General features: G+C 39.8%; 2 long non-coding RNA genes, 2 other non-coding genes and 3 pseudogenes across 10 annotated transcripts in view; all 7 read right to left on the bottom strand.

The window, feature by feature from the left end:
* The window catches only part of LOC115032805, a 20,192-nt gene extending 6,749 nt beyond the window's left edge, over nucleotides 1-13,443 (bottom strand). For 5 of the 6 annotated variants that reach the window (XR_003838464.1, XR_003838466.1, XR_003838467.1 and 2 more), the window contains exons 1-11: nucleotides 13,066-13,443; nucleotides 9,084-9,140; nucleotides 6,470-6,589; nucleotides 5,644-5,769; nucleotides 4,908-5,035; nucleotides 4,095-4,214; nucleotides 3,383-3,510; nucleotides 2,689-2,784; nucleotides 2,415-2,494; nucleotides 1,573-1,623; nucleotides 1,014-1,095 (exon numbers count right to left, since the gene is read on the bottom strand). This is a non-coding gene — a long non-coding RNA (uncharacterized LOC115032805). The remainder of the gene's footprint in view (nucleotides 1-1,013; nucleotides 1,096-1,572; nucleotides 1,624-2,414; nucleotides 2,495-2,688; nucleotides 2,785-3,382; nucleotides 3,511-4,094; nucleotides 4,215-4,907; nucleotides 5,036-5,643; nucleotides 5,770-6,469; nucleotides 6,590-9,083; nucleotides 9,141-13,065) is intronic. The other variant, XR_003838469.1, reaches the window with a different exon arrangement.
* Nucleotides 3,147-3,221, bottom strand: LOC115032828. The gene has a single exon (XR_003838489.1). It is a non-coding gene; the product is annotated as a small nucleolar RNA SNORD113/SNORD114 family (small nucleolar RNA).
* LOC115032823 lies at nucleotides 3,796-3,874 on the bottom strand (annotated as a pseudogene).
* LOC115032827 lies at nucleotides 4,634-4,708 on the bottom strand. The gene has a single exon (XR_003838488.1). It is a non-coding gene; the product is annotated as a small nucleolar RNA SNORD113/SNORD114 family (small nucleolar RNA).
* On the bottom strand, nucleotides 5,347-5,425 carry LOC115032825 (annotated as a pseudogene).
* LOC115032830 lies at nucleotides 6,202-6,270 on the bottom strand (annotated as a pseudogene).
* Nucleotides 13,444-13,472: 29 nt separating the features above from the next.
* Nucleotides 13,473-24,460, bottom strand: LOC115032803. Of its 2 annotated transcripts, XR_003838444.1 has the most exons (4): nucleotides 22,504-24,460; nucleotides 21,573-21,653; nucleotides 20,005-20,022; nucleotides 13,473-19,574 (listed from the first exon to the last, which is right to left on the bottom strand). It is a non-coding gene; the product is annotated as an uncharacterized LOC115032803 (long non-coding RNA). The 2 variants fall into 2 exon arrangements; XR_003838443.1 differs by having other exon boundaries at nucleotides 21,573-24,460.
* Nucleotides 24,461-24,645: the final 185 nt, after the last annotated feature.

The raw sequence follows: 24,645 nt of genomic DNA, 5'->3' as shown, positions 1-24,645 counted from the left end.
AGAGGAGAGGAGAGGAGAGGAGAGGAGAGGAGAGGAGAGGAGAGAATGAAATACTTAAGAGAGCACTAGAACTGTCCCAGGATCTACACAGGTGAATAAACATGTCAGTACAGGAGAGAATCAGCTTTCAGGAAAGCATACAAACAAAATTTTGCTTTAAAAAAGTTTTCTTGCTTTCTCTTTGATTAATTTTTTTTTGTCATCTGAGTCACTCGTGCAAGCTATCATAACTTAAAAAATATTCATACTATTGTCTTCTAAAATGAAAGTCTTCAAACTCCTTGCAAAGCAATGAAATTCTATCTCTTACTGATACTGTTTCCTCCATACACAGAAAGAGTTGAATGCTACTTGCTTCTCTTTGGATTTCATATTTTCAGCGTAATAAGGTAATTTTTTTTGCCTTGATACTCATGTTCATTAATGAATAGAGTTTCATTCATTTCTCTTCATTGTTTTCTATATTTATTTACTATTCAAGAAATTAAAACAGTAGTGTGTTTTTGGTGAAACCAGAGAGAATATCTGCTGAAGGAGAGACCCAGAGGCACATGCACAGCACCCTGGATGCATACTACCTGCGCTCAACGTGAATCCACCCTGGCTCCGTTCACTTTTATGTTTAGATTGAATCATTAATTCACTAATTAAAACGAAAAGTCTATTTATTCCTCCAGGTACTGAAACAAACTGAAAGACACTCCTCTAAAGATCCAGATTACCTCCTTCAATGAGGAGCCGAAGATCATCAAACATGGCCAACTCATTGTCCTATTTCAACTAAAATCCATAGGCATGACTGGTTGCATTTGGCTTAAAACAACCATAGTTAAAACTTATTTTCAATATTCATTTGTGTTTATGAGCATGCGTGCCAAGGGAATGTGCATGGAGAAAAGTGCTTCATATCTAGGAATCTGTTCTCTCTCTACCTTAGCAGCTCTCTATTAACTAAGTAACCAAATTTCCACAGACTGCATAAAAAGCAGGGATAGTAAGTAACGAGTACTTACACTGCCCCAAGTCCAATGCAGAGATGCAAATGTTCCACTGCTGATCATAGAAAATGCAGACATCAACCTAGGAGTGCACATTCTGAGGAGTACAAAACAGAGCACAAAAGAAAAAAAAATGCCATTGTCCTTCAAGGACCTTTGATTATCTACCTATCTTTTGGGTCGGACCTCTGAGCTTGCTTCAGACATGTGTTATTCGTCATCTCTCTCATACCTTGGTAACTATCATCATTGGTCCAGACACAGCTTGACCTTTCCTATTCTCATAGATACTATTTACTGGCTAAGTCAATAATTCACTAGCAATGCTTGTGATACACAAATATTCAACAGGAGCACAGCTCTCTGATATATTCAGACTATAGTGTTCACAGCGCTATGAAGACAAGTGCTATGAACCATCCTCAGACATCGTATTTATTCAGTACACAAGCCCATCTTCACCCCAAAAGGCAAAGTGAGAGTAGACCTGTAGGATTCTATTTCATGCTTTGTAAAGCTACAGCCATAATAACCAAAATATGGACAAAAATGTATGGCTTTTACCCATGTTTACCTTGATGCAGTCATTAAACATAGGAAATTCTGCAATCAGCTCTCAGAGGCGCTATGTGGGGAGCAACAAACAAAACAAAACAAAGCATTTGATAAATGACTTTTAAAAGCAGATAAAAGAGCAACAGCTTTCAGCTTTGACTTACAGAGTCATATATCTAACTCATGACTAAATAATATGAATAATTCCTTCCGTTCTCCAGAACATAAACCTCGGCTATAGGATGTAATGTTTGAATTATCATTAATAAAAGAATAAAGAGTAAGGAATTGCTCTACACAGACCTGACTGAGGACAGGGTGGTAGGGACTTTAAACTAATGTGGTGGCCAACCATATTTTCCTTCCACCTTTCCCCAGGGGCAGCTGTGTTTTAATGTTTGAGGGTCACTCACTACTCATAGAATGTATGCTATAAAGATTAGTGAGTGGCACACGACCCTGGACACATGTCAGACTTTCTCAATGCAATTATCATGGACAGTCCAAGCCAGGCACAGTAATATGTGACTGTGGCTTGAAGTTTAGAAGAACCTAACGATTATAAATATGAATCACAATATGGAAACAAAATCTAATATGCATAAGTTGTGATAGGCTAAAAATGATTTTAACATATATAACATAAATTTTCTGAGGAAAAAAATGGAGACTATAAGGTTAATACGAAATAGAAAAGACATTGAAAACCTCTGTGGCAGCTGGACTGTGCTTGGTTTCAATTTTGAAGTTAAAGCTATTGCTGTATGATTGATCTTACACGTGCCATGTGCACAAGAACTATGTGATATGACCATGGGGTTTTACCATGATCTGCCCGAAATGTGAAACATAAGTGAATACCAGTTGTAGTGGTGTTGAAGTGACATCAGAGGAACTCTCTATAACAGGAAACTTTGGCGATGACGTCAGTCAATCAGCCACTGTGGAGAAAAAAAAAAAAAAAAAGACAATTCACGGGACACACAAGCAGAAATTCACTCTATGAAACTGGGTGTGCTGCCCCCCTTTTAATGAATTAATGTGAATGTTGCAATGAATCTTATCAATGATAGTGCACTTTACTGATTTGGTTTACAGTCTATGTATATGTATATTTTACAACAATAACAAATACCTGTCAAGACCTTGAACCAGACTCCACAGGGACAGAGAAGTTGACTTGTGACATGCAGAGTTGGGGTGGTGCTTCACCATCACCAGGTCAGCCTTTCTGAGGAAAACAGGGGAGAAAGGGGACAGAGAGTGTTGAAACTGTGGGTCACCATGCCATGTTCTCCACAGTGACATCACTTAGGCTGATGGGCTTTGCCTGAGCTGTACCTGTACATTTTCTTCCCAGAAAAGACTAATTTCTTTCCATTTGAAGGAACAAAGAGCTAGGTCCCCTCTACGCTATGGCATGCAGCTTAGGGTCAGCATCTTAGCACACTCATGTTTCAACATGCCCTTTGTGAGGTCCCCATGCAAGGTTGTGGTTCTGCACAATTTAAACCAACTCTGACTGCCTGTCAGCCATGTTTCCTTGCTAATGGAACTTACAATGGAGGGTAGTTCAGCTGAAGTGGCTCTGTACCTGACTTCAGATTTCTCTTGACATGGATGCCATCAAGAAAAATTCAGATGCCACCAGATCTCATCATTGTTCTGGGTTCCCCCCTCTCAGAATTGACTCATTCTTGGCAAGTGTGGCATCACCTTGTGTGATCCACAAGCTAGCACTAAGTTAACACTTTCTAGCTAGCACTAAGTTAACACTTAGTGCTAGCCATATCTGCTTGATCATCGATGCTTTGATTAAATCTCCATACCTATAAGCAGGTGCCCACAGGAGGAACAGAGCTGGAGTTGACAAGTCACCAAGGGCTCTGGACTGCTGCCATGGCATCCTGGGAATTGTCCATCACCCCATACCTCTACCATCACTAGAGTCACGTTCCTGGAGGACAGAAGGCAGAAAAAGAAAAGGAAATATTGAGACGCTGTCCCTACATTGTCCCAAAATTGCTGCATTTCAAACAAGCTATCTTGTAGGCTTTCTCTCTAAAAAAAAGTGGGTGTGGCCTTAAGGCTCCTCTGACAAAATTCCATGGGAATATCTCAAGCTACTTTGATTCTGAGGAACATGATCAAAGAGCACTCAAGCCCTCGCCTGGAACCACAGGTCCACAAGGGACGGGCGTAGACCTATGGGCCTCCATCCAGAGCTTAGCAAGGTATCGGGATTGACCTCAGATTTCTGGATACTTGGCGTTCATAGAGTACTTACTACTCAAACGCCACCAGATCTCATCATCGGTCCTGGATGGGGCCCCTCTCTCCCTAGCCAACTGCACACCTTAATTGCTTAGTGGGTGCTGAGGGCAGAGCTCTGATCACAGGGTACTACAACATTCTGTGTGGCAGCCCCTGAAGAGCAGCCATTAGAAAAACCCAGAAATCAGGACTAACTATTTCACTAATGCGCTAACTCTCTCATGGTAGTGCTGTAAGGAAGACACAGTTTCCCACCACTAAACATACCTACAGGCTGGTGGGCAAGGAAGATCAAGATGTTGCCTCTTGGTCAGCAAAGCTCTGAGATGTCACAGTGGTGTGGTTCGATATCTCAGTGTGCTGGTACCATCTGTTGGGTCGCCATTTCTGCAAGGTACAGGGCAGAGAGGAGAGAGTCAGTGTTGAGACTCTGTAGGCCACCACCCCATGTCCTGCCCATTTACGGAGCCAATGGTCATGAGCTGGGTCTACTTTGCACTGAAACTTTTATTCCCAGGAGAGACTAATTTTTCACTAGGGGCCAGAAAAAAGGATTGGATCAAGAAGAGGCTGAGGAGTCCTCCATGGGGTCAGCTCATCATCTCCCCAATCTATCAGCATGTCTCTTGGACGCCCCAAGCCATGCTGCTCCCCACTAAGCCCTAGGTCATGGTCCTACCCACTTTAACCCGACTTTGCTCTCTGGAAGCCATGTGTCCTTGCCTAATGGACAAAAATGATCCCACTTTCCTCGCTCTCAGGCTGTCAGTTAGCACCACAAAGCACACAGCTGAAGTTGCTCTGTGCCTGACCTCAGACATCTGTTCTCATGGCTGTCATCGAGATACAGTCAGATGCCACCAGATCTCATCATAGGTCCTGGGTTGGGCTCCTCTCTCTTGAGGCTTCAGGAATGGCTCACTCCTTGGCTACTGTGGTACACTCAGGAGACCACACTGTAGGAGGATATCCTGTGTTGTGGTGGGGGCTTCACACTGCCTGGTCCTCAAGCTAGCACGAAATTAACACTTTCTCTCCATAGTCTGTCTGACACCCATTTTATGAGGAGACCCTCCATACCTATAAGTCAGTGCCACCCAGGAGGATCACAGCTGGAGTTGACATGTCACCATGTACTCTGGATTGTTGGCAAGGCACCCAGAAACTGTCCATCACAGCAAACTTCTCACATCACTTAGGTCAGCTCTCTGGATGTTGGAAGGCAGAGAAAAAATAGAAATATTGAGACCTGCTCCCACGTTTGGCCCAGGATGCCTACATTTCAAGGGCGCTGTCTTGTCAGCTTTATCTCTAAGGGAGTGGGTGTGGATTTCCTGCTCATCCAAGTAGATTTTCAGGGCCCCTCTGACCCAGTTCCATGGGCAGACCTCAAGCTGCCCCAGCCTTGATTCTGAGGAACGTGATTAAAGAGCACTCAAGCCCTCGCCTCGAACCTCATGTCCACAAGGGACAGGCATATGCCTATGGGCCTCCATCCAGAACTTAGCAAGGCATCAGGATTGACCTCAGATTTCTGGATACTTGGCGTTCATGGAGTACTTACTACTCAAACGCCACCAGATCTCATTATCGGTCCTGGATGGGGCCCCTCTCTCTCTAGCCAACTGCACACCTTAATTGCTTAGTGGGTGCTGAGGGCAGAGCTCTGGTCACAGGGTACTACAACATTCTGTGTGGCAGCCCCTGAAGAGCAACCATTAGAAGAAGCCAGAAATTACAACTAACTATTGCACTAATGCGCTAACAGTCTTCTGCTACTGCACTAAGGCAGAAACACTCTCACCACTACACATACCTACAAGTGGTAAGCGAGGAAGATCAAAATGCCGCCTCTCAGTCAGCAGGACTCAAGCTGTCACAGTGGAGATTGAAGTGGGTCCTGGTTCAGAGTATACTTGTGCCATCAGTTAAGTCAGCTTTTCTGAAGAGAACAGGGGAGAGAAGGGAGAGATATCTTTGAGACTCTGTGGGATACCATTCCGTGCCCTCCACAGTTACAGAACCTAGGCTCATAAGTTTTGCCTAGGCTATAATTGTATTTTCTCTTCCCAGGAGAGAGTAATTTCTTGCCATTTCCCAAAAAAAAAAAAATGGGCTGGCCTCTGTCTACACTAAGTGATCATGCATGGAGCCAGAAAATTATCGGCCATCGCTCCAAACACCCCATGGAGTATTTTAAGCTGTGCTGCTCTGCCTGTAGGCACAGGCATGGGGACACCCCTTCTGCCCCAAGTTTGCCTATCTGCCAGCCATGTTTCCTTGCCTAATGGAAATAAGTTACAGTCAGAGCAATGTTATTTGTCTTAGACCATAGGCAAACACCAAAATGCAGCCCAGTTGTAGATGCTCTTTGCCTGACCTCAGATATCTGTTCATGTCATCGAGAAATACTCAGACACCATCAGATCTCATCATTGGTCCTGAGCTAGGCTCCTCTCTCTTGGGCCTTCAGGAATGGCTCAGTCCTTGGCTACTGGGTACACTCGGGAGACTACATGGTAGGAGACAATCCTGTGCTGGGGCACCTCACTGCCTAGTCCTTGAGCTAACTAGATTATTTCTTTTTTGAAATACTCTGCCTAAGCACCCAGATTTTAGTGTTTAGAATAGATTCTCTGTACCTATCATCAGGTTCCCACTGAAGGATCAAAGCCGAAGATATCAAGTCACCATGAGCTCTGAATTGTTGCTATGGCATCCCAGGATCTGTCCACACTGCAAACCTTTGAGATCACTTGGGTCTTCTCCATGGATGGTAGAAGGCAGAAAAAGAAATAAAAATCTTAAGACTTGCTCTCAAGGTTGTTCCATGATTCGTACATTTGAAGGGGAAAACCTGACTTACAGGTCTTCTCTCTAAGGGAGTGGGGTTACCTTCCCTCCTATACAAGGAAATTATCAAGTCACCTAAGATGACCCCATTCTAGCCAGGCTTTCTGCACTAACGTTATTTTGAGTAGTGTTACTATCAAGTGACTTTGCTACCATTCTTATTTACATTTGGAACCTCATCTTAGCCACCTAACTTCAATTCAAACAACTCACATCGCTCAATTTCCCGTGATAACTTTACGTAAACACAAGTCCATGAACCAAAGATTCACAAACTATAGCCTGTATGTGTTGGGTTGTATCTATAACTTGTCAGTAAAGTACTCAATGTCCTCGACCTCCAACATCTGTTTATCTCATTTTCACAAATCAGCACTTAAATGATATATCTGCATCATCTCGTTCTTTTTGGTACTTTTCTGTGTCAGCCACATCCAGTCTTTAATTATTCATATGGTGAACTCAGAGATCACCAATATATTAAAATGTATGTTAATTACCCTCCAATTTCCATATATATTTGATGAATCATAGATTCCATGTCTTCAATATTATAAGGATTTGCTTTTGACAATCATGATTTACAACATGAACTACTTCAACCTCACCAAGAACATAGACATCATCTATAATTTACACTTTCCGATTTTCACACAAAAGTATAAGACTCAAGTGGACCTTGTTTCCCTGGGAGGATCCATCCCTCATTTAGATATTTCTTTATTGTTTTATTGATATCCAGAGAATTAAAATATGAAATAAGTATGATGGAGTGCAATTCTGCTGCTAGATGGCCCTCTAAGAAAGGGACGAGTGTCCTCTCTTACAACCACTGTCTCCCCAATTGATCTGGTATGGCTCTGCTCTCCTGCATTCATGCTTCTGTTGGCTGATCATGGAATCACTTCTTCACTGATAACCATGGAAATCTCTATTATCTTTCCCAAACACTGAAATAAGCCAGAAGCTCCTCTCAAACAAAGAAAAAGCTCATGCCAAGTCTCCTTCAGTAATGAATCTTGCTTTTACAGGCATGCCCAATTCAACGGTCTAATTCGTGATAATTTAATTTGTTTCATTGGTCACATTTGGCCTAATGCAATCACATTTCACATTCATTTTTATGGTGCTTATTTCTCTGTGTTGAGGGAGATAGTTGTGGAAGTAACAACAGGCCATCTTAAGGGAACCCTGCTCTTCTTTCCAACCTCTGATTCTAAGTATCCAGGTCTTCCCTGCACAGTCATCACTCTGCCCCTTGCTCCTCTCTGCTAAATAATACAAAGCATCTGAATCCCATGAACACGATCAGTCACATTCTTCTCTCTAAGATCTACCACAACACATTTACTCAGCTGCTGACCATGGAAGATGGCTTGAGCCTGGAATGCCTGTTCTGGGGAGTGCGACAAAGCAGCAGAGGCTGGAACATGACCCATCCTTTCCTAACTAGGATTATCCACGTATCTTTGGTGTTGGACAGGTAGAGTCCACTTGACTTATTTCTATCGATCTCATTGGTTTATACTAGAGGAACATATGACTTTTTGAGTTTTGCATTAATTACTATTTAAATGGGATTTTATAAATTGTATAATGCAAGTTAAGCAGAGGCATGAGCTATAGTAATGACCACATCGCTGTAGATTACTCGTTTGTTTTGATGAAAGCTTTTCTTGACATTTGTGGCCACCATGTAAGAAGTACGTGGATTACCATAGAGTAGTTTATCTGCTGAATACATCTAATTGAATGAGGACTCTTGACTTAGGCGTGTGCTCATCACTACTCTAAATAAGATACCACAAGTCCATATGAACTACAATATTAGTCCTCTAAAATATTTTCTAAAAAGTCTGCATTCAAATGATGCCATCATGGGTATAGCTGTGACACACACAGTACCTCTAACACATGTCTTCGGGTTTTTTTTGTTGTTTTTTAGTTTTTTTTCTTGCTAGAAAATCAATTTCTCAATGACTTTCCTCAGTGCCATATATATGAAACAATTAGTAATGTGCTTCTGACAAATTGACATTAAAGTAGACAAGGTCACATGTGTAACTCTGTCTGTCTGTGTGTCTGCCTCTGTGTGTGTGTGTGTGTCTATATGTATATATATTTAAATTACTTATCTTGTAATACATATAGTATATATAATTATAGATAGTCTTGATAGATAGATAGAGATACATAGACAGATGTAACAAGAATATACTATTTGAGATACAACACCCCCTTCCTTTAATTAACTGAGCTTAGTGTTTCATTACACCAGTTTCTCAGTTAAAATATTCATCATAGTCCCAAGATGAGTATACTAGAACGTCTATCACTGCATATTTGGAAAACAGAGCAAAATTGTCCAAGGAAACCAAAACAAGATCTGTGCCTACTACTTACCCAGGTTCCTGTGAGAGAAGCACCACGGAGCCCCGACCATGGAGAATCCAGCCCCAGCTCGAGTGCGAGAGCATTGGAAAGAGAACAGAAGTGAGCAGGTGAACATAAAGAAGATGAAAAATGAAAAGAGTCTTTCCACAGGTCTTTGGCTTTTAGCTTTGCTTTCTGAATTGACTTATTCACTCATTAATTTAACAGCTGAAGCTCTAGTCTTACCAAAAGATATTGAAATGATTTAAATTAGAAACCGATTTAACGTATCGTCACACCCAGCTGATAGGCAAGGCTCCAACACCTGCTGTCTACAGTAGCAAAGGGTGAGTGTGTGAGTTCTGACCACGGCTCCCTGCGCCTTATCATTTACATAACATATCAAAGCACAGCTGACACACGGCATGTTGTATGTGATTGATACATCAGTTATTGGTTGAATTATAGTTGAACTTCTTAATTCTGATGACGGAATTAACATCTATCAACACAGGTGCCAGCCTCATGGTTCTTGGATATTACTAAATGTGTCTAGCACCGTGGTTCTCAACTTTCCTAATGCTGGAACGCTTTAATACACTTCCTCATGTTGTGGTGACCCCCAACCATGAAACGATTGTTGCAACTTTGTAACTGTAATTTTGCTACTGTTATGAATCATAGTGTAAACATGATATGTGACCCTGTGAAAGGGTCAAAGGTCCGTGACCCACATGTTGAGAACAGCAGGTCTCAAGGATGTCTTTTACGAAGAAAATGAACTATTGTGCGTTCAGATATGTGTTCCAGCAATGTATGAAACTCACTCTCAACCACCATTATCACTAGTCCATGTTTTAGCCTCTTGCTTTTTAATTTGAATTTACTTTATTCTAAGTTACAAATTAAAGCTAATCAATAAACTAGTTCAGTTCACAAAACTCTTAAGAACAGGATGCTTGGCAGGTTGATATCTGTCTGTAGAATCTTAGTCCTCTGGAGACCTTTTCTTTTGTTAATTGGCCTCAGTGTGGCAGGGATCCATCGGGAATCTCAGCAACTGGACTCAGTCTCTCATTAGGCTTTTATTTGGATGAGCAGTGTCCCAGGCAGGTAGGTGTCTACCACATTCTCTTTTCCACTCATCAGTCTTTCTAACCTTGTATTGATCACTGCAGAGAATATGGAAGGCCGTGTGTGTGTCTGTGTGTCTGTGTGTCTGTGTGTGTGTGTGTGTGTGTGTGTGTGTGTGTGTGTGTGTGTGTGTGTGTATGAGACAGGGGCACCACCATTTTCTTGATATGCAGACGTACTAGAGGAGTGGTTGGGTTATCAGACAATTCTGTGTGTTGGGGGCTTTTTTTTTTTTTACTGTTTCTATAATATTCGATTAATTTATATCCCCATCAACAATGTACAAAGGAAATCTGATATCTACCCTGTAGCCATCAGTGCTAAAACTAGCCTTTCTGGATAACAGTCTTCCTAACTGGAGTGAGGGAGGAGTTATCTTGCTGGGATATGGGTTTACATGTTTCTGCAATTGATGACCCTGAGCTTTCGAGCACAGACTTCTAGGTATTTGAGTGCTTCTTTTTAGCGACATGCATGCTGATATCTATTGAACCTTATCTACTGTTTTGGGTTTTGAGTTTTAGTCTAATTCAGTTCAGTGGCTCTCAAACTTTTTGTTGTAACCCCTTTGGGGTCAAATGTCTCCCTCACAGGGGTTATCCTACACTATCAGGAAGCGGACATATTTACATTATGATTCATCACAGTAGCAAAATGATGGTTGTGAAGTAGCAATGAAAATAATTTTCTGTCTGGGAGTTCACAACACAAGGAACTGTCTAAAGGAATGGCAGCATCAGGAAGGCTGAGAAGCACTGCGTTAGATATAAGAAACACGCTAGGTTCCTTCAGGCAGAAAGGAGAATGGTATTCTATAATTTTTAGTGATCTGCTGACACTGGAGATGATCATATCAAAGGAAATAGGCTAAGCACAAAAAGACAAACACAATATGGTCTCACTCATGTGGGACACGAAAGGGTTCATTTCCTGGGAGTTGACTGTGGAGTGATAGTTACCAGATGGTAGAGAGAGAAGAGAAAAATGAAGAAAAGTTGCTATGTTACAGTTCGTTGACCTTATGTATGTATTGTGGAGCAACTCTAGATGATAGTGTCTTAATATCTTAACGGGCTAGGGAAGAGGATAATGGAGTTTCAGGATAATGAGGAATTGATGAGGGAACAGGCATGGTTATCTTGACTGGAAACTCACATACAGTAAGCATGTGACTAGACTCCTGCAGGCATCACTTTGTTCAAGATCATTTCTGGTTGGTATCAGGCAGAATAGGGGGAAGAAAAGATAGTTCTTTCAGGTCGCTTCACATTGCTGCTGCTCCCCAGCCCCACTCCACTGTTAAAGCCATCAGTATACAACTTTAAAAAACATAATTAACACTATGGTCACCTTTAATCAATTAAACCAGGAAAATAAGATTGTTGATTGCTACTCACAGTGCAAACACACAGCAAGACAAGGAGTTCCCAGCTCACCTTAGCACCTCCCTCTGAGGAGGACAAAGAGGGAGGTGGCCAGGGTGTCTGCATCCACTCATATTACTATGACATTACTGTCACCTTCTGCACTGTCTCTGCAAGCCTATCTATCCATCCTCTTCTTAATGAGCTTCACATTTATAATTGATACAGTTTAATGATTGACAATGACTTGTCTGCAACATCTTTAGTGCAAAACAATTTCTCTTGTAACAGATTTGGTGATTAATGAATAAAAGTCTAGCATTTGACTGAACTATACAGCAGGGCTGAGAGTTTGAGGGCAGCCTGGTCTGTATAGAGAGACTTCATTAGAAATCCTAATACTTATATCCTAGTTGTGTATTTTGATAATGAGCAAATTTTTACCTTTGTCATCTCTATAGATACGTTTATTCAAACTGCCTTTATTCTTTTACAATAATATTTAAAGAAAGGAATACAAAGATATTAAATGAGATCCTTGAAATGGATACTTGAACACAGGACCCAAATTTAAATAAGGACCTGCCCATACGTTTTAGATCACAGAGTTCTAGACATATGATATTCAACATACGCGCCTCACATGCCACAGCAATCTGGGGGCATAAGGTGCTGCATGTATCTCCATTCACAATACATTCTGGCTTTGTGAATTGTTTCATTAAGAGAGAAAAATATATAAACTACATAATGGAAAAATGATATGCATGAAGGTCCCCAACATATTAAACCTGTGAACCACTACATCTTTTTGGTGACTGTGCTCATTTCTACATGTATGGAATAATGACAAAATGTTTCTATCAACCTGTGGGAAAATACACCAAAAAAAATTGTAACTATTGTTCATTTCTTCATGTATGGAATAATGTTTCTATCAACCTGTGGGAAAATACAGCAAAAAAAAAAATCATAACTATAGTTCACAATGAAGAAGAGGGATGTGAACAACAAGGAGAGGACCAGAGAAGAATCCATTCTCTCTAAAACCTCCATTCTGAAAAGTAGAGACAAGAGCAGAGGCTGAAAAAACTACACTCACCTCCTCTAATCCTTGCTCATTCGCATATCCATCCTGTTGGACCTCACATGGTATTCAGCCCTGACATTTGTCTCTCAGGGAGGCCCAATACCCCTTCACTTATTTCTATCCTCTGTGTTAACCAATCTATTGAGTAACTAATAATGTTTCTAAAAGCCCATGATTGAAAAAACCAAAAAACAAAAAAACAACAAAACCATGGCTGGTTATAATCTAAAATAATGTCTGGGTCAAAATATGTCTTTAGCTCTTTATATATAATAGTAATCACAATTAAGTATTCAGTTTCATCTAAAATGTAAAAATGGCTTCAGTCTGTCTTACATGACTGCATCCTCAAAATGTAAAAATACAGTGCATTCTCCCTAAATAAACCACCGAAACCAAAGAAGGAATTAGAAATATTACTTACATCATCCTCCGGGATCCCGACAGAGACAGACCAGAGGGAAATCTGCCATTAAGAATTCCATCAGCTCGCTCGCACAGGACCATGGGGGACAATAGGAGAAAGAACATATGATTTTAAAAAGTGTTCAGAGAAAACATTGGACTTTAACTTTGTCTTTAGCTTAGAGCAGTGGTCTTCAACTTTCCTCATGCTGTGACACTTTAATTCAGTTCCACACATTCTCGTGACACACCCAACCATAAAATTACTTAGTTCCTATTTCATAACTGTTATGATTGGTAATTAAAAACATCTGATATATGCTGTACAGTGGTGGCTCACGCCTTTAATCTCAGCACTTGGGAGGCAGAGGCAGGTGGATTTCTGAGTTCAAGGCCAGCCTGGTCTACAGAGTGAGTGCCAAGACAGTCAGGGCTACACAGAGAAACCCTGTCTCGAAAAAAAGCAAAACAAAAAAACAAACAAAAAAGAATCTGATATGCATCCCCTGTATGAAGGTCATTTGATCCCTCCTCAAAGGGGTTGCAACCCACAGGTTGAGAACCACATTAACTTACAGAAAAGAGAATTTAAAATTTTCCATATACGGAGAACACTAGTGTTTACCATATGATGTCTATACCATCTTTAGCCACAAAATGGGGGAGTCACAGAGTCAGACCTGGTCAGACCATGTATGTTTCCTCACACATCATAATGTTACTGTTCATTTATTTTTGTAGTTAGACAATATTTCATTAATCGAATGACTGATGTGCTCATTCATCTAACTTTGACCAAAAGCCAGGACCAAGATCCTTGGATGTTGCCAACTCTTTCATGAGTACACTATCTCATGAGGGGATGGCCTGTATTTCTTTTGCATTTGATTCCAGAGTCCAGGCATATTTTATTCAAATTGATATCAGCCACCACCACTGGTTCATGTTTGCCTTTTTAATTACAGCATTTCTATTTTTTCTCTAAGCTATTAATTAAAATATATCAATAAACATGATTCATAAGCTCAGGACGATGCTGGACACGTCCAACCTCACTGGCTTCCAAAGAGACCCAGAGGCTACTTTGCATTCTAAATCAAATTATTGCTTCTCTTTCTGATAAGTATTTTTTTCTTCAGTTTCTATATTATTATGGATTAAAAATTTTAGATATATTCTGAGGGAATTTCATATATTTCCACAATGTATTTTGTTCATGAGGAACACCCTCCTCACTCCGGGATGAACCTTGTGTCTCTCTCAACTTTATGGCTCCATTTGCAGTCTAAAATTAGTCAGCCATATGTGTGTGAATGTGAATCTAACCACTTGAGCATGGTCACACTACTAAAGTACTAAGCCTTCCTCAGATCTTATTTAGATATAAACTACTTAAAAAATGGCATTGTAGACGGAATGAATAGAATTAAGAGGAATAATTCGGGCATAGAAGGTGCATTGAGTGCATTCGCATTGAAACTAATCCCAGGCAAGGTGAGAGTTGGCTGGTGCTTCCCAGGGACAGGGGAGGTGGGAAAGAGGGAGGCACAGGTGGTAAAGTTGGATCCTTGGGTACTGAGTCACAGTTCGGTGCTTGAATGTGGTATACTTAGTAAGGGGACAAGTCGAATAGCCTTTCTTTCTATACTGCACATTACTTTCTTGATTATTTCATATCTTATAAAAAAACATATATAAATGTAATGAAAAGTAGACTCTTGAACAATCCTCTAGGATGTTCCTATATAATTGCTTCCAGAGAGTCCAGATGTATTGTATAAATCAAGCTCAGGGGTTCATACAAAGGGCTCAGTGCAATATATAACTTAAGTCTAATGTTTACTGCAGGCACGTTTCAGTAACTTTAATGCTTTTCAAAAGTCGAAACCATCACAGTGGTTATTATGATGAAGCATTTCGTGCCTCTGACACATGCACGTAACCATGGAACTCAAGCTCCTGGAAAGATTCATCCCCTGGCTCAGGGCATCCGGGCCCAGGACACCAAAGCAGAGCAGCTCATTAAAACATGGCCTAATCTATTTTAGTTTTGCTTCTCCTCCTTCCTTTGGTGGGCCGTGAAAGAAGTCATTATTTGGAGGCCCTTTGTTGCTTTTTTTTTTCCTTGACCCAGACATTGATTATTAGCTATTAATTATACTGTCTGCCTCCTCTCTAGCCAAAGAACACTTTAAAGTACCAAAGTTATTTCTCTGCAGGAATCAATGCTTTCAAACTAACAGGACAGAAATAAATGAACACGTAAATTAAAAACAAATACTTTCCATCTCATGGAATGAATTACAGAAAACTGGGCACAAAGCGCATTGCCTATGCCTTGTATGCAACATTCATCACCAATGGTTAAGGATCGAGGCCTCTTTTCTATAACATTTCTACTTTTCATATTGAATAATTAATTAAAATTATAAGCCTATGACCCATTCCATTCCCAAAGTAGGGGGTATTATTATTATTAAAGCTATTATTGCTAATCTGTTAATGGACCCTCTTCCTAACATTGACCTACCATTGCATTAATTCATGATGGTTTCCATATTTTTATTATTTACGACAATGTTCATGCAGTGCCTATTTGTACCATTGGTATTCAGTTGGCCATAATTAGCAACCTGATAGACACTTGGTCATTGATAACCTAAGTCACCCGAGACAAGACAAGAAGTCTTCAGTTCACATTGGTATCACATCATGACAAACTGTAGTTCTCAGCTCTGTGTGAGACTGTGCAAACCTGTAGTGAAAACCAGGAGACAAACCACACAAACTAGACAGAGAGTGTTGGCTACCCGACCTCTACACTTGTGCTAAGAATATGGCGTCCACTAAGCCCGCGCCAAAGAAGAAGCCACAAAGCTCTGAAACCAAGGCACCTGAGATGATGAAGCAAAGCACTAGGGGATTCTCCTGTCTCCATCCTCCAATGCACACATTTATTAACGTTTTATAACTCGTCTATTTTTCTCTTAAGCAAGAGAACAATCTGGGATTTAATACCAAGCCATAGCAAGAAAAGAATTAATGTGTAAAGCCTCAGTATTGTGACTCCTGCAACAAGTAAGACCAGTACCGCCAGGGTCCAAATGACTGACTCAGAACAACAGCACTGGCGAGGATGACCACATGTCTTTGCATCTCTGGGCAAGAAGAAAACTCCCCAGAATCACTGACACAGGGTCTTCAGTATTTGCAAATTATATTAATAATATTTCTTACTATTCCTTCATCCTGTTTTTTTTTTATGTAATCAAAGTGTAAATTTGGCCACTGATTTTTCTTGTAATAACAATCAAAATTCATGAAGCACCAAACCCCAAAGCACACGACATTTGGGATAGCTGACGTCTCCACAGGATTAGTCCCAGCAAAGCTAATACAACAATCTCTGTCTGAACTAAACCAGATTTTCTGACATGAATTATTCATTACTCATGGTACAGATACTCAGGCACCGTCATCATTCTGGGTCAGGATTTCATTCCTTCCTCTCCCTCTTCTACATTTATCTGTTACTTTCCCAACTGGTAAACAATAATAAAGACCTGCCACTAAATACGGGGGAAAAAATTGCCTTATTTATCACTGATTTCCATCTCTGTCTTTGCAGCACGTTGATTTCAGGGCCCTACTTTAGTAAGTTTGGTGCATTTATTCTGAAGCACATGTAAAATGATGTGAATGAAATATGGAGAGACACCAAGGGTACGGCACCTAGGAGGCAGAGGGAGGTAGATCTCTATGAGGTCAAGACCAGCTTCATCTGCATACTGAGTTAGTGCCAGGCCTATAAGACCTACACAGTGAGAACCTCTCTGAAAGGAACAACAACAATCAAAACAAACAAGTAAACAAACAAAAAACACTCCCTATTGAGAGTCAATCAATTAACACATGCCTTTCAAATGTAACTTTGCTAGTCATTTTAGTATTTATTACTTTGTGATATGGTTATTTGGGTTTGTTTTTTGATTGTTTTAGTTTGTTGTGTTGTTTTTTCTTGAGAATTCAAATACTTGAAATTTTCATGGACGCAAAGTAAAAATCCTGACTATTCCATGTCATTTCTAAAACCACTTACCCATACCCCAAAAGGCAGCCTCTCCCACTTCACTGCATGCCTAGTGGGTGTCCGGCGCCTAAAACACATTAATACTAACCCTCCCCTCACTGTGGACTGCCACGCTTTCCCAAACCTGGTGACCTTCATTTTATACAGTGTCTCATTTCGTTCATCGTTCATATGCTAATTATTAATAACAAAATCAAACTGATGATGCAATAGAGACTGAAAGGATGAGCCTCAGATATTATCAAAATCTGTGTATTCATCCCCACAGAGACAAACATGCAAATCCGTGCTTGCTAGAAGGTCATAGAAACCTTGGCCATAAACACAGTTGAGTCCCTTGCCCTTCCCTATGTACTCTGTGTGTTCTCCCTATTGATAGCAGGACGCAGCATCAGTTCTCTGACACTGACCAGTTTGTTCCTCTCTGAACTCTTGCTCCACAACAGAAGTATTTATCTTCTCTAGTATCTGATGTATTAAACACATTTATCTATTATAGAATATTTAGAGGACATGTCAAATTTTGACACACAAGCACAAACATTCATGCACTCAAGACATGCAAATAAAGGGGGAAGTGAGTGGGAAAGGCAAGCATTGGTGGGATGAGAAATGCTAATGGGTCACAAATGCCATCTGGTGTTTAGACAGACTTGGTTTCTGGACAGTGGCTCTATATGCAGACAGTTGGTGAGTGTATGTGAAAACTTACATGGAAAAAGAGTGTTGGCTGCTCCCCAGTCTCATCCAAGATAGAATCATCGTCCACAGTATAGAAAGAAAAAGGTTTCAAGATGTTATAAAAATAAAACTTTTCTCCTACAAATAATTATTTAATGTCTTCTTTTTGTATAATACAACCAACAGCTTGAAATTCATAACTGACCCAGGATAAGGACATTTAGCCATGACATATTACTGATTCCATCAGTGACCATGACTAACAACTTAGTGGACACCTTCACCAAACACTCAACACGTCATGCAATGGTTTGTGTCATCCTTGGAACTGACTGGGACAATTTCTATCACATCACCTCCAGGGCCGATTGAATAGATGTAAGAAGCAGAACAGAAGCATCCCATTGGCTATCACTGCTTAATTTGCTTGTCTCCATGCATCATAATGTGCTTAGGTTGTATCTATTATAAACTTGGAATATCTGGGCCACAGATCTGCTAACGCAGAAACATGGAACAAATGGAGCAATTTAAAACAATGTACAGCTATATAAACAACCGAGGAACCTTGATTTCTTTTGAACTCCGACTCTTCTTGCACAATTATTAGTTTGTAATACATGGTATTAAATGTACTCACACTTGGTACATAGCTAGGACAATTTCCTTTATTTTTTTTTCAAATGTGGATATTTATGTACCTTTTTCTATCTCGCTAAAGGTCAAAAGCATATGAAGTCCCAAGTCCCTTGGACAGAGACACAGAGCCCTCAAGCATCTGGGTATACGCTGGCTGTGACGTGGGTCACAGGCTTCTATTTTTATCCACAGACAGCGGTGGTAGAGATACAAAATAACAAACCCAGCTCCAGTAAACAAGCTCTTAACGAGGCCGCACTTTAGTTGGCTCATCCATCCTCATTCACAGCGCTTGTGTTTATTGATTTGCTTATGACACATTAGCACTCAGGAACAAGCTACCGAGGCCCCAAACAAATCTACTGAACGCTCCCTGGTATCTGTCAATAGGTTCATTTCAGATAAAGGAAATAGAAAAGGTTTGTTTTGGGGGTTTATGGGGTTCATGGTGGAAAGATTTGATTTCATTCATGACATTGGGCCACTTATGTTTAGATTGTATATTCTATTAACATATATCAATAAATGAGAAAAACAAAGAACTCCACCAAAACTAAAAGAATAAGATTTTTATATACTAGATCATTTGCAAATGATCCCAGCACATATACAGCACTTCTTGTTTCTAAAAACCCCACAGATCTAAACATACCTAGTCAGACATCCTGTTTGACCTCTGATAGACCACCAATTGTAATCACTGGATCAAGACATTGGGATGTCTACAGTTGCTTACTAATTCATTTTTCACTTCTTTAATAGCATTAACCTACGAGCAATCGCCAATGAGCCATAAGCCTCAAGGGAGGGATAGATCTATAGCTATCTGTAAAATTTACCTACAGGCTCGCATATGTCATTGAATGCACCATTGTTCTCAGTCATTTTTGTTATGAAACCAATTAATCAACCCAATCAATTCATCAATACAATGCCTCATATCTATATAATCATTGGCCACTGTTGGTATTCTTTGATTGCAGTTGGTACTTACCTACAGCAGTCATTGGATGTCTTCAACAGAACCACACAGCACAGCATTGCCTCTGTTCCTTGCAACAGTCCCACTCTCAAACACATAGGAGCTTGTAGCTTTTCACAGCAGTATGAGGGTCACCCTGAGAAGTACAAAGCAGAAAGATGAAGTCAACCTGGGGATAACTTGTCTACCTAAAAGACAGAAAATTGCCATGATTCTCTTCTACATGGAACTCATTGTTACAATTCGTACTCAACCAACAGTCATTATTGATCCATAGTAAAGAGTCCCTTTCCCCATTTACTATTGCACTGTCAATGAACAAATTTGTTCATCAATTCTACTGAAATAAATACAAGATTCAGAAATCCCAAGTCCAAGACATGCAAATCCCTTGTATTCTATACTCAGTGAGTGAACCCAGCTCTGCCCTTTATCAGGCATCACAACATCTCAAATTCTTCTACTGCTCTCTGGCAATAGAACTCTTCCTATTTAATACATATGAAAAGTACCAGGAAGGTGTGAGAATGAGTACCCCAAACCAAAACAAGATCTTAGTTACTCACAGGAGTCTGCCATATGCTCTAGTCTCACCCGATGGCACAGCAATAGGTACATCCATTGTGATGAGGGCGAAGTAGAGAAGAAAAAGAAAAGAACAGGTTTTGTGTTTTTTGTTTTCAGGAATTTGCTAACATAAACATGTAGGTATCCATTAACATGCAATATATTCATCTTCCTACCAACATGATAAATAAGCCTGACAAATCATTAACTGAGACTGGTAACTTTCATTATTGTCCTCAGCTAAAGAACAACAAAAGAACTATTGGCCATCCATTCAAATCAGTATTATTTTTCTTACTATGCATTGATACAACACATAGTACCATGCTTTGCATCTTCTTTTTTATTCATGGGTTTATTTATTCAACAGCAGCTATTTTCTGCTAAAGAAGTCTGGTGGGGGGTGTGTGTGTGAGAGGAATATATAATCACTGGTAGGCAGTCCATGCCTCAGTGAATGCCCCCAAGCCCATGCACAGACACACAACACTAATTAGATTAAATGAGTTATACTTTTTAAAAGGGCACCTTTTTAAAAGAAAAGACATGAAGTTGGGAATAAGTTGTGTTGAAAGAGCAGAGGGAAAACTAGAGAGAGGGTGTTGGAGGTAGATATGAACTAGATATATTATATACATGTACAATGTTTTCAAAGGATAAATTTTAAATATTATTCTTTTAAAAAGAATTTTTTATTCATGAACAAAAAAGTGAGAATAAAGTCCTTATATTTTCCTGAAGGCTGTCTACATGATCATGTACACATGTTACAGCCCCACACATGAACTACTCATCTTTACTGAGTCGAAGGGGTCTGTGTCATGCCTCCCCCTTCACGTGATCACTATTCGGTTTACTAATTCATTAATAACAATACAACCACCACAGTGGTTAGAAACTTAGAGGCAAGGAACCTCAATGTCTTTACTTGTTGTCTTAGATTCATCTTTGACTAGGCATCATGCTACCTAGACTAAACAATTAATACAAAATGATAGGAAGACTTCACTAAGCTAACAAGCTGCCTCTCACTTCCCTGTCATGCACATAACATGTGAGGTAGAGAACAACTGAATTGTCTGTAAGGAAAACCAGCTCAACTGGTTTTGTGCCTTTCTTAAAGAAAGAAGACACTTGGATTATGTATGTTTTGGAGTAAAATTCACACTTTAATGTATATAAATGGGCGTCCGCGTGTCAGACATATAACATGCTTCATATCTCCTTAGCCCTGTACTGCCCACATTGGTCCTGATTGGGACCCCTGATTTACACTCATTTACATGTGTTTATTAAACAAGTAATTCATTCAATGGATCTAATTTTAAAAACAATGATTCATGAAACCTAAGAGTGATGAATATTCTTCATGCCTTTAGGATCAGCTATGATACTCATATGATGTTATCTGATTACCATCAATGAATTTATAAATGTAACATTTCAGGGTAATTCCATATTCATCATTTTTCCCAATTGGCCTTGTGGAGGCTATGTTACACTTATGATAATTTAATAAATGATTTTAGAAAGTTTTACAAGGACATGAACAGTAATTTTTACTCACCTTGGCCTCTGTGGCCCCAACCAATGAAGCAAACAGCATGGCAGGGTGCTCCCGAAGCTGTAAAGCCAGAAAGCATCCATCCTCAAAGAAAAGACAGAGAAAGTGAGAAAGACCCTCCCCAAAACAGCCTTCTTTCCAACACTTCAATCAGAAATTCATTCAGATATCAATTAAAAATGTATTGATCATCCCTCTGTGTGTCTGCATTTGTGGTTCTGACAAAGCTCCCAGCATGGAGCGTTATTGTTCTTAACACACATCGGTTTTCATAGTTTACATTAACGTTTCATAGATTCATGGTAGGGCAATACTTTAGTTTCTTTACTTCCTGTTTATCGGTCTATATAACAGGGTCCTGGATGACCTTAGTCCAATCTCTGGCACCCAGATGCTAGAAGGAGAGAGGATAGGCCCCAAGGGGCTGTCCTCTGAACCCCCAAGCATATGCTGGGACGCAAACTGCCACAGCCCTTCCAAGACAAATAAGTAAACGTAATAAAAACAAGACCATTGTATAATCCTATCCTTGCCCCCACAGAATCAATAACAGGACAAGAATTGAGGGAGTTCTGTCTAAGCCTCAGTCTTCCAGAACTACAGTATAGATAAAGAAGGTGCCATGTGCCACTGAGACATGATTGCTGGCCTATCTTCATTCTCATCTAACGTTTTCATTGATTTGATCATTGCTTTACTAATCGTGAATGAATTAATCTCAAGAGCTTTACACCCCTGCCATTTGTCTTTAGAATTAGTCTCTAATGGAAAGACCCCCTCCCATCAATTATCTTCATTGTGACCACCACAAGAGAATACAGTAATTTCCTACAAACCCTATTTATCCCTGGGACCCTGGCTGGCTCATTTTAAATGCAAGAACAAGTAAACTTTTAAACCAAGAACTCTTTTACATGGGACAACATGGTCATACCTTTAGGAGCAATGGTGGGGGCCAGAAACCTGCAGGACACAGAAAGCTCCAGGTCAAATGTTCAGCCTAGGATGTAAATAGCAAAACATAGTTAAAAGAAGATTAAGGCACAGTCGTTGTTCATTCATGAAGTTATTTGAAGTAATGTCTTTTTGTACATATTTTCTAAATATTGCCCCATATGTTAAAGGCTTGACACATTTATTTGTATTTTTATGTCTACTGTAGCAGTCACATTTATCTACTTACATTACAGGAATATAGCTGCATAAAAACCATTTAAGGAAAATGTCCTATGGCTTCCGTAGCATCCATAGGTAAGAGCCTTCAAGGAGAAAAGTTGCATTGTATCATGTCTTTACCAGACCTGACAGCTTCATACAGTGTAAACATTGTGCAGTTAATATGCCAACATCAGCAGCAATGGGTTGGGTATGTTTCTAGTTATTCTCATCTAGCTTGTAAAGTAATTGGTTGATAAATCTCTAATAACAATACAACAATATACATGATGTATTTGTCCATAAGAACTTTTGTAATTTGTCTAGTTTGTGTGCACATTCATGTGACCTGTCCTTACTGCTACATTAAGAATGGGCACAGACACGGTCCTTTCTTACTGTGTACATTGGGAGGAACTCATAGAGCCCAGTGTAATGGCCTCAACCTTACCACACACTGGAGCAAACACTTAAACACTTGAGACATTTCTATCATTGCCCCTGGTATCCTTGGGTCACTTGGATGTATCTGATTAAGCTTAATATATATTTCAAAGTCTATTAAGAATAACAAGACAGCCTTGAACTTCCACTAACAAAATGAAAGAGTACCAGTCATGACTGGTAACCACAAGAAACATTTCTGAACATTTATCCCTTAACTAATTATCACTATTTATTAGCATTAGTAATGTTAGGAATTAGTGTTCTTTCTCATTTTATTATCATTAGATGATATTATGTTCCCTTATCTTTACTGACTTATAATTGTACATGGGTTCTTTATATCTTAAAATGACTCACAATAAAAAAACGTACCTCTTTAATGTGTCCGACAACGTACATTCTCTTATTGATTTCCTGACTGCAAAAATAATCAAAACCTGTGAAAAGCAAACTGAGGCGAGATCCTTACAAAATGCCAAATCTATCTATCACATCCATTCTGGAGTGGGCGAAAGGAATAATTGTTTTTATCTGAGGGCTTCAGTGTTCCAGACCACCTGTGACTCACACCAGCAGCTCTATTGATCCGGAGTTCTGGTAAATTCACTTCTGGTTATCCAGCCTTGTTTATCAATTAACTCACTAGCTCCCTGTGAATAATCCAAAGTCTACAGACAACTACACTTTAAACAGGAATGAACCTAGGCTAGTTTTTCCTATCTAGGCCTCATATGTTGCAAAAAGAGGTATCTCATAACTCATAAGGTGTGAAATGTGGACTGACCAATGTGAAATTGTATATCAATTCTATATACACCATGGCTACTTTTTGTTCAATTTTATTTAATATGTTTTATTGATATTGATATGGTCATTAAAAAGAAGCTATACTTTGACCAATGACAAATTTCTTTTTCAGTATTGGGGATGGATGGGATCCGGTGCTTTGGATACAGAGCCATGTGCTGTATCACTGACGAAGCTTCATCCCCATGCAGTAGGAAACAATCATATGCACCATGAACTTTTCTTAGCTAAACTATGTCCTTGTTTGATTTGGATAGTAAAATCATTAGTGCTACTTCTCTTTGAAAGGGTTATGAAATATTCACACATGCATACAATATGGTCAGTCAAATCCATCCCCACCCCACACAGACTTCTCTGTTCTCGATATCTTAGATCTCAGGGTGATACCACAACCCACTCACCCATGGGTTCATTTATATTTCCCATTGATCCTTCTACTCACTTTCAATAATTGTACTTCACACTTTTTTTTAGTCAGAGAAGAAATACATTTATTAAAATGTACTTTTATACAATGTATTTGTGTTACAGTTTCCTCTCCCCCACCCCCTCCCTCCCTCCCCAATTCCCCACCCACCCAAACACACACCCATTTATTCATTCATACATTAGAATAAACACAGTCATCTAAAATAAAGAGTATAGAAAAGACAGAATAAAAAAA

This window comes from Mus caroli, chromosome 12, assembly GCF_900094665.2.
Source record: "Mus caroli chromosome 12, CAROLI_EIJ_v1.1, whole genome shotgun sequence".
NCBI classification, from domain to species: domain Eukaryota; kingdom Metazoa; phylum Chordata; class Mammalia; order Rodentia; family Muridae; genus Mus; species Mus caroli.
Note: the sequence above shows the minus strand (reverse complement) of the source record. Positions and strands in the feature narration are given on the sequence as shown.